Source organism: Schistocerca piceifrons, chromosome 9 (genome assembly GCF_021461385.2).
Source record: "Schistocerca piceifrons isolate TAMUIC-IGC-003096 chromosome 9, iqSchPice1.1, whole genome shotgun sequence".
Taxonomy (NCBI): domain Eukaryota; kingdom Metazoa; phylum Arthropoda; class Insecta; order Orthoptera; family Acrididae; genus Schistocerca; species Schistocerca piceifrons.
The window spans coordinates 61,276,358-61,286,670 of NC_060146.1; the positions used below are offsets into that span (position 1 = coordinate 61,276,358).

General features: G+C 38.5%; 1 protein-coding gene across 1 annotated transcript in view; it reads right to left on the minus strand.

Annotated features, from left to right (window-relative positions):
• The window catches only part of LOC124717284 (speckle-type POZ protein-like), an 86,684-nt gene extending 78,990 nt beyond the window's left edge, over positions 1-7,694 (minus strand). Inside the window, exon 1 of the mRNA XM_047244099.1 lies at positions 7,595-7,694. The gene's annotated coding sequence lies outside the window, so the exon portion shown is untranslated. The remainder of the gene's footprint in view (positions 1-7,594) is intronic.
• Positions 7,695-10,313: the final 2,619 nt, after the last annotated feature.

The following is a 10,313-nucleotide window of genomic DNA, read 5'->3' on the forward strand; positions in this document are numbered from 1 at the left end:
GTATTCTGCAAGATATATTTTTTGATCTTCTGATTTACAGTGTATTACCCTGACAAATCCTACACCACTGTGAGATGACCTCTGGATGAATAAAGGTAAATAAATAAGCAATTAAATCCATGCTGGCCAGCAAAGTGGCCCTCAATCCAATGGGAAGATTCTAACTGAGACTAGCGCACCTCTCTGTCATGGAAGCAGGCGCTTTAACACACGTAGCTATCCGGGCAGTTCAGATCCTATAGTCCTGAAAAAAATGACAGTAGCAAAACTGGCCTTTAAAAATACAGTTACTTTTCAGGAACTTGTTTCTTGAAGAGTGGGAAGATTCCTATAAGTTTTAGATAGACTGTTAAAATTCCAGTTGTTAATGATTAATTGATCATGTGGGTTACATTTCCTTTCACACTATTATTTCTTTCAGTGTAAAAACAGAGATGTTATCTACCCCTGTTGTCCTTTTATTTTTCAGTTTCTGTACTATGGTTAGTAGCTCTGATTCATGTTCTGCAAATAATGGCATGAGGTGTACATTATACCACCTTGTATCATTTCAATATTACAAAAAGGATAGTTGCTACTCACCATATAGTGGGGATGCTGAGTCGCACCTAGACACAACAAAAAGACTATCACACAATAAGCTTTCTGCCATCAAGGACTCTGTCAAAAATACACAACACACACACACACACACACACACACGACCATAGTCTCTGGCGGCTGAAGCCATTCATTTTATTTACTCTGTGGCTAATTATTTGGTCATTATCCTTTTTATGATACAAACATAATTATTTAATTTGCCTGATCTGGTAACCTCCTTTTAAATGTTCCATAAAAATTTTTCCAGAGTTTTCAGTAATCTGGTTATAACAGGAAGAAATTATTTTTTGTGTTGTTGTTGTTGTCATGATCTTTAAAGAAAAGTTAGATGCAGCTATCCGTTCTGACATAGCCTGTAAGAACCTTCCTTCTCCAGGTAACTATTGCGGTGTACATCCTTTTGCACCTGTTTTACTGTATTCAGCCCTTGGTCTCTCACTACAAATTTTACCCCCTCCCTCTTTCATCCCCATACTTCCCTGCATTATCAAAGCAACAATGCTTCAGGATGTGGATGTGTGTTAATAACCAATCACTTCCCTTACTCCTATTCTGACACTGAATTATTCTTCCCCAAATCGATTCAGTAGCTCATCACCAGTTACTCACTCTACTTTGGCCAACATTAGCTATTTTGTTGCCTACATAGCAAAACTCATCTACCACATTCAGTGTCTCATTTACAAATCCAACACCTTTTCAGCATCATCTTCTTTCATACATCTACATTCCATTTCCTATGTTTTACTCTTGTTGGTGTTCATTTCACTGTCTTAACCCCTTTTCCAGATGCTGTCAATTCCATTCACCAGCTCTTCTGAGTCCTTCTGTAACTCGGGCAGAATTACAATCTCAATGGCAAACCTAAAACTATTTATTTCTTGTCCCTGAATTTTAACTGCCTCCCCAAATTTTTCCCTGGTTTCCTTGACTGCCTGCTCAGTCTTCAGATTGGAATTCACTGAAGATAGGTTACAGCTCTGCCTCACTTCCTTCTCAACTAATGCTTCCCGACCATGTCTGCCAAAGCTTATCACTGTAGTCTCCATAGATGTTGTGAATAACCTTGTATTCCCTGTATTTTACCCATGCTATCCTCAGAATTTCAGACTGTTTATTCCAGTCAACTCTGCCAAAAGCTTTTTCGAAATCTACAAATGCTATGCTCCTAAGTTTGCCTTTTTCTAGCCTAAGAGGGGCGTTCAACAAGTAAAGCATCACTTGTTTTCTGAAAGCAGGTTGTATCATTCCCCACCCTTTTGGCTACAAAATTCTATTTTTCAACATAATCTCCATTCAATACAAGGGTCTGTATGCTTGCATGGTACCACTACTGTTCGACATGTCTTGCAGGATCAATAACCTGCCTATCATCCTCATACTGCTTCCAGAGGAGTGCATACTTCATTGGGCCAAACAGGTGGAAGTCAGAAGGAATGAGATCTGGCCTTAGGCTGGATGATGGAAGACAGTCTAGTGAAGTTTTTGAGCTCCTCTTTGGTGTGTAAACTTGTGTGAGACCTTGTGTTGTCATGGAGAAGGAGAAGTTCCTATGCATTTTTGTGGCAGTGAACACTGTAAACTGATTGTAGTGAGATAAATGTACTAACCGGTTTTGGGTCATATGAAGTGAATGATACCGCAGTGAAGATGAAAAAAACCAAAGACCCATTACTACAACGCTATGTGAATATGTTTAAATGTCAACATTTATAACTACTTAATATAATTACACCAATGATTGTGGACTTCTCAAAAACGAGAGACAATTAATTGTATTTTATTTATGAAATGTATGCCCCAAAGATTATTTTGCATAAGTAGATTGATTTATGATAGTAATTTCTTTGCTACACATTGTTAGAGGAAAATCTTTGTTCTTGTGAGTAGTTGGTTGTACAGTATAGAAGTATGAGGATGGAGAATGAGTTGTGTGTATTTTATTGATTTGTGTGGTGAAGTGAAATGTCTGTAAATATATGTGTGATTCCACAGCAAGTCCACTAGATTTCATATGGTTATTGAAGTAGTGAGCCAATAATCCTCTAGACAATTATAGAAAGTTGAACCACAGAAGAGAACAATGAGCTATGAACATACAACAAAGAAGAGCAACAAAAAAGATGAGTATTTTTATTGTTAACAGAACTGGTTATTAAAATTTGTCAGTCCCTGTCACTCACTGCAGTGTGTCACTATCTCAGTGTAGCAAGTTCTGTGAAAATATGACCAGCCACCCAAGTTATTAACTTACTCCAAACATCACTTTCATCATTGGGCAACAGGAAGGCAGGGATGGTCAGAAAATGCTGAAGTCATTTCTTTGATTTCACGAGGGTAGCACTGCAAGTCACAGATGTGTGCATCCAGCCACTAACCAGGAGCTACGACAGGTTTGTGCAAACTTGTTGTGATGTCTCACAACAATGCAGCATACTTTTGTTCACTGCAAGGTCCTCGTAGACATTCTCTAAGTGCCTATGAATATCTGTGATGCTCTGATTTTCCACTACAAGAAATTAAATGACAATTCTCTTCTTGGAATACATCTACATTACACATGTTATTTTGAAGGCTATGTATAGCACTGCCACCTATAAGAACTTCATGAAACTATGGTGACTGATGCAGGAATATTCCACATGTCCTGCAACACCTTGCACACTTTTTCACCCAAAATTGGCTGAGAAAAAAAAGAAGTGTTGCCTTACTTATTGAACTCCCCTTGTGTCCCCTAGGATAAGCTCTAGGGTCCGTACTGTCTTCAATCTTCCTAAATTTCTCTGGAGCCCAAACTGTCTTCCCCCAAGGTTATCTTCTACCAGTTTTTCCATCCTTCTATGATTAATTCAAGTCAGTATTTTTCAAGCATGACTTAGTAAACTGGCAGTTAAGTAATCACAGCTATCAGCACCTGCTTTATTTGGAATTTGAATTATTATATCCTTCTTAACATCTGAAGGTATTTCACCTGTCTCATACATTTTTGCACTCCAGATTGAATAGTTTTATCATGGCTGGCTCCCCCAAGGAGGGGTGTCCTGTACTCCTGGGGTCTCCTTTTGACTTAGGCCTTTCAGTGCTCTGTCAATTCTCGTAACTTAATATCTCCCAACTCACCTTTATCTACTTTTTCTTTCCCTTCTATAATATTACCTACAAGTTTATTTCCCCTGTATATCCCTTCTGTATTCTCCTTCCACATCTTCCATCTTTACTTATTACTGGCCTGCCATCTGCGCTCTTGCAGTGCCTCAAGAACACAACCGAGTCAATCATTGAAATATTGTGCACATAAAGGGACCAACAACTTGCCTGTATAACCAGAAGCATACTGTTACACATGTAAAAACATTATGTTCAACTTCTTTTACACCACATATGAACAGAAAACTGGAAGCAAATGTTCTACAAAGTAGTACATTATTCCACTGTAAAATGGTAAGTGTAACAGGTGCATATTCATATTGTGTTATATACACTACCCTCTGCCTAAAACCCAAACATTTTCTTTTGTTTTGTTACCCAGCACATTTCAGTACAAACACGCATTATTCAGGTCTCATTTTATTTCTACATAAATACAATAATTGGTTCACTGAGTTCCTTTATTGTAATGTTAGTCCTAAAAACTGCGTGTGTAAGATATGATATTGCAGTGCCTATATTATTAAGAAGCATGATGCAATGTACCATTCGGTAATGTGATATTAGTGTAGTATGATATCTGAAGTCTTTATTTCTTCAATGTGGGTTCCACACTGTGATCATGTTTATTACTATGTCATCTATTGTTTCCTTTGAAGTGTTCTTGTTCTGCTTCCTCCTTTTACATTTTGACAGTAATAAACAATAACTTGAAAAAGACTCTTCTTGACAACTCCTGTTCCGCAGAAGAATTTTTATTACAGCAATGAATAAAAGGTGACTTCTGGGAATTAGAGAGAGAGAGAGAGAGAGAGAGAGAGAGAGAGAGAGAGAGAGAGAGAGAGAGAGGAGAGAGAGAGAAGAGAGAGAGCTTACAGAAGTTCAGCATGTAGACATATTTAAAAATTAACTTAGGGTCATTCCATGTAAACGAGGAATCATCACCAAAAATTAATTTTTCTGTGGGAATATTTTCCCGCCAGGTCACTCTTATTCATCAGAATATACAGTCACTTAGGAAATCTTGCTATCAAGCAAACTTAGATACATTAACATGATTTGCTTCACTGAACACTGGCTGAAAGAAAATTAGTTAAAGACAGTGAAAATAACGGATTATGTGTTAGCAGCACAAACTTGTTGAAATCAGTTTACACATGGAGGGAACAGCATATACATAAAGAAAGACATCAAATTCAATAACTTAGGCAATGTTGAATCCTTAAACACTGAGAAAGGTTTTGAAATATCAGGCATAGAAATTCCAGCATTCAAAGTTAATTGTAATATGTTTATATTGATCTCCAGATACCCACTTTAAAAAATTCAACACTAGGCTTGATACTTTACTAACTAAAGTAGGCCTAGTAACAAATCGATTAACAGTTCTTATATGTGGAGATCTAAATGTAGAGTTTAATAAGCGAAGCAATTAAAAATCCGAACTGATGAACATGTTAACAGCCAATAATTTGGAAATTACAATCCACTCCCCTACACATGAAACGAATCATTCTAGTACTACTATAGACCAAATAATAATTAGCTCCAAAACAAAATATAAATCAGTTGTAATTAAAGTTGGACTGGCAGACCATCATGCACAGGCTATAAGATTTTGTGTAAACACTAATCCATCCAATAATTATATGAGGAAGACTACACACATGGGCAGAACTTTCAGTAATACTGCAGTACAAACATTCCAGAATTATCTCCAACTAACATAGTGAGTGAGGCAAATATAGGTATGGCTGGGGAAATGCCCGCTAACTACATAACAACTCCGAACTGCTTCGACAAACCTCACAACATAATAATTGGAAGTAGTGAACAGTGGGAGAAAACAGTTCGACATTGTATGGGGGACATCATTTGGTTTACCGGTCAAAAACAGATCAAGGTGTTGGGGCAGGGTTGTAGGGGTTTCAGCCAAGACTGGAGAGCAGCATCTCTCTAGGGAAACTGGCCTCTGTATTCCAAGCCAAAATTACTGCAATCAGGGTATGTGTGGAGGAGAATATGAGTAGGTGTTACAATGACTGTAGCATCAACATCTATTCAGACAGCCAGGCAGTCCTGAAATCATTGGCAGCTCCTGCAACAAGATCTAATATTGTTGCACATTGCCACAGGGCTCTGGTGGAGCTGGGGGGAAGCAATAGGGTGTACCTAGTGTTGGTCCCTCGCCACTCCGGGATCTGTGCAATGAACAAGCCGATAGATTGGCTAGGAAGGGGGCAACAACTCAATTTATTGGACCAGAACCTGTCTTGACAATCACCAAGACTATGATCAAATTAGAACTACGGAACTGGCTTAGGAAACAGCGTGCAGGATATTGGACCAAGGTCCGCAAACAAAAACATGGTAAGGTAATGATGCCCAAGACATGTTTCAAAAGAAGCTCTGTAATCCTGGAATTGAACAGGAAAGGGATCAAACTCATGACTGGACTGATGACCGGCCATGGGAACTTCAAAACAACACCTACACACAATGGGTATAACGGAAGAGGACCCTAAATGTAGGATCTGTGATGAGGGTGAAGAAACTGCATCACACCTAATCTTTGAATGCATGGCATTGGAGAGTAAAAGATACAGAATCTTTGGGACAACTAGACCTGAAGAAATTGTGTCTAACAAAAAACTGGTAGAGGGACTCCTTGCACTGTTTAAGGACACTGGTTGGCTTTACTAGATATACAGGGAGCGATACCGCACAATAAACCTAGTTTCGGTGCGGGCAGTGGCAGGTTGGACCTAAGCTGTTTTAGCTCTCCTGTAAAAATCAATCAATCAATACTGTGTTCAGTACGTACTTCAGATTTCCCTGCACTCTTTTCTGTCTCAATTCCACGGCCGTTGCCTGCCGAATGACGCGTGTTTTCACACTGTTTGCGCTGCACTAATTTTATTGACCTAATATGTTCAAAAATGTTGTCATTTGTATAACGGTACTGTCTGAATTGTTACGAAGGTTTTGCATCGTAGCCTGACTGTTGGAATTGTCTCTCACTCACCAGGCGTACAAGTTTTAGAACATTGTTCACACATTTCACATCGGACTGTAGAGAAGTCTTTCCGTTTGTCCACGCTGGCCAACATTATTTCAGTTGCAGACTGACATTTACATATAAACACTACACACTCACAATTCGAGTAATTTAAATTAATATCACAAGAATACTCTGTATGGTACCATTTTTGTAATGTAGAACTAATTCGGATTCCATTATGAACAATTTTACGAGATAATATGCATTTTACAGGCACCAAGAAATTAGTTTTCGCTGAACAATTTATACACATTTCAATGCCGGATGCCATATTGTTAATTAATGGGATAGGACCTAACTTGTACGCCTGGTGAGTGAGAGACAATTCCAAGATCTTCAAAAGGCGTAAAATGACTTCATGCATTCGGTACGGCAAGTTAATTGTTAACACAGTGATCAGATTGTTCTTGAAAGATTTCACTTGTTCTTTGACACTGTATCACGCAACAGTGAGCCATTAATAAAAACAGATCCATTTCATACGATTAAAATCTAAAGGCTTTGGAATATGTGCCATAAAAAAGAAATTCATAACGGATTGGCGCCTATAAAACATTACATATATTCGGTAATAAAACGTCTATTCGTAATAAGAAACCTAACATTTTCACTCGGTGGCTACGTGTAATACAGAATGTATTTTTCTAAAGTCTATGTTCTAATACGAGTTATACAACAATCTCATGTCAAATAACTTACCACCATATTACGAAATCAAACATTTGCACTTAATTTAATAAATGAATAACGAATGTGATATTGTGGATACGTTATCCTACTCACTTCGAGCAGAATCACGAGGAATGTAGTCAAAACTTTATGATTACTGGTAGCACAATTTTCTGCCGTCCTTTAACGTGGTCACAACTTCGTGTGGTCCCGACGTGCAGTCCGTAGTGGCTTCCTAACACACTCACAGCTCACAGTCTAGTCTATCGATACTATGTCATGTTGATCTCCACCTCGCAGCCCTAACGGTTAATCCCCGCAGTCATGCCAACCAAGAAGCACGCTTTCACAGGATTCCAGTGAAACTAATTTCGATACAGAGTCACATTCATTATGGCGTAGGCCTAATGCTCATCATTATATTTTTCACCGATCACTGAAAAATAAATCACCTCCGTATTGTTAGTTTGGGAAGATATTTGCAAGTCCTGCACAAATGAACTGGCATTCAACATCAATTTATTTCTCGACAGATATATGTGGTGTGGACGCATTTTTTTTTTAAAATCGCGAGTGCATTAACTCTACAAAAATAAATGTAAACAGTGAAAAACATGTGTAATATATAGAAATCACTATTTATCTCTGTACGGTCTTAAGTGTGTTCTGCGCCACAAACATAGCAGAAGGAAGGAAAGTTGAAAGATATTGAATAAGTATGAAAGAGGAAGCCGCCTGGTAGAATTTTGCACAGAGCACAACATAATCATAGCTAACACTTGGTTTAAGAATCATGAAAGAAGGTTTTATACATGGAAGAACCCTGGAGATACTAAAAGGTATCAGATAGATTATATAATGGTAAGACAGAGATTTAGGAACAAGGTTTTAAATTGTAAGACATTTCCATGGGCAGATGTGGACTCCGACCACAATCTATTGGTTATGACCTGTAGATTAAAACTGAAGAAACTGCAAAAAGGTGGGAATTTAAGGACATGGGACCTGGATAAACTGAAAGAACCAGAGGTTGTACAGAGTTTCAGGGAGAGCATAAGGGAACAATTGACAGGAATGGGGGAAATAAATACAGTAGAAGAAGAATGGGTAGCTTTGAGGGATGAAGTAGCGAAGACAGCAGAGGATCAAGTAGGTAAAAAGACGAGGGCTAGTAGAAATCCTTGGGTAACAGAAGAAATATTGAATTTAATTGATGAAAGGAGAAAATATAAAAATGCAGTAAATGAAGCAGGCAAAACGGAATACAAACGTCTGAAAAATGAGATCGACAGGAAGTGCAAAATGGCTAAGCAGGGATGGCTAGAGGACAAATGTAAGGATGTAGAGGCCTATCTCACTAGGGGTAAGATAGATACTGCCTACATGAAAATTAAAGAGACCTTTGGAGAGAAGAGAACGACTTGTATGAATATCAAGAGCTCAGATGGAAACCCAGTTCTAAGCAAAGAAGGGAAAGCAGAAAGGTGGAAGGAGTATATAGAGGGTCTACACAAGGGCGATGAACTTGAGGACAATATTATGGAAATGGAAGAGGATGTAGATGAAGATGAAATGGGAGATATGATACCGCGTGAAGAGTTTGACAGAGCACTGAAAGACCTGAGTCGAAACAAGGCCCCCGGAGTGAACAACATTCCATTAGAATTACTGACGGCCTTGGGAGAGCCAGTCCTGACAAAACTCTACCATCTGGTGAGCAAGCTGTATGAAACAGGCGAAATACCCTCAGACTTCAAGAAGAATATAATAATTCCAATCCCAAAGAAAGCAGGTGTTGACAGATGTGAAAATTACCGAACTATCAGTTTAATAAGTCACAGCTGCAAAAAACTAACACGAATTCTTTACAGACGAATGGAAAAACTAGTAGAAGCCACCCTCGGGGAAGATCAGCTTTGATTCCATAGAAACACTGGAACACGTGAGGCAATACTGACCTTACGACTTATCTTAGAAGAAAGATTAAGGAAAGGCAAACCTACGTTTCTAGCATTTGTAGACTTAGAGAAAGCTTTTGACAATGTTGACTGGAATACTCTTTTTTCAAATTCTAAAGGTGGCAGGGGTAAAATACAGGGAGCGAAAGGCTATTTACAATTTGTACAGAAACCAGATGGCAGTTATAAGAGTCGAGGGGCATGAAAGGGAAGCAGCGGTTGGGAAGGGAGTGAGACAGGGTTGTAGCCTCTCCCCGAAGTTGTTCAATCTGTATATTGAGCAAGCAGTAAAGGAAACAAAAGAAAAATTCGGAGTAGGTATTAAAATTCATGGAGAAGAAATAAAAACTTTGAGGTTCACCGATGACATTGTAATTCTGTCAGAGACAGCAAGGGACTTGGAAGAGCAGTTGAATGTCTTGAAAGGAGGATATAAGATGAACATCAACAAAAGTAAAACAAGGATAATGGAATGTAGGCTAATTAAGTCGGGTGATGCTGAGGGAATTAGATTAGGAAATGAGACACTTAAAACTATTTGGGGAGCAAAATAACTGATGATGGTCGAAGTAGAGAGGATATAAAATGTAGACTGGCAATGGCAAGGAAAGCGTTTCTGAAGAAGAGAAATTTGTTAACATCGAGTATAGATTTAAGTGTCAGGAAGTCATTTCTGAAAGTATTTGTATGGAGTGTAGCCATGTATGGAAGTGAAACATGGACGATAAATAGTTTGGACAAGAAGAGAATAGAAGCTTTCGAAATGTGGTGCTACAGAAGAATGCTGAAGATTAGATGGGTAGATCACATAACTAATGAGGAAGTATTGAATAGGATTGGGGAGAAGAGAAGTTTGTGGCACAACTTGACCAGAA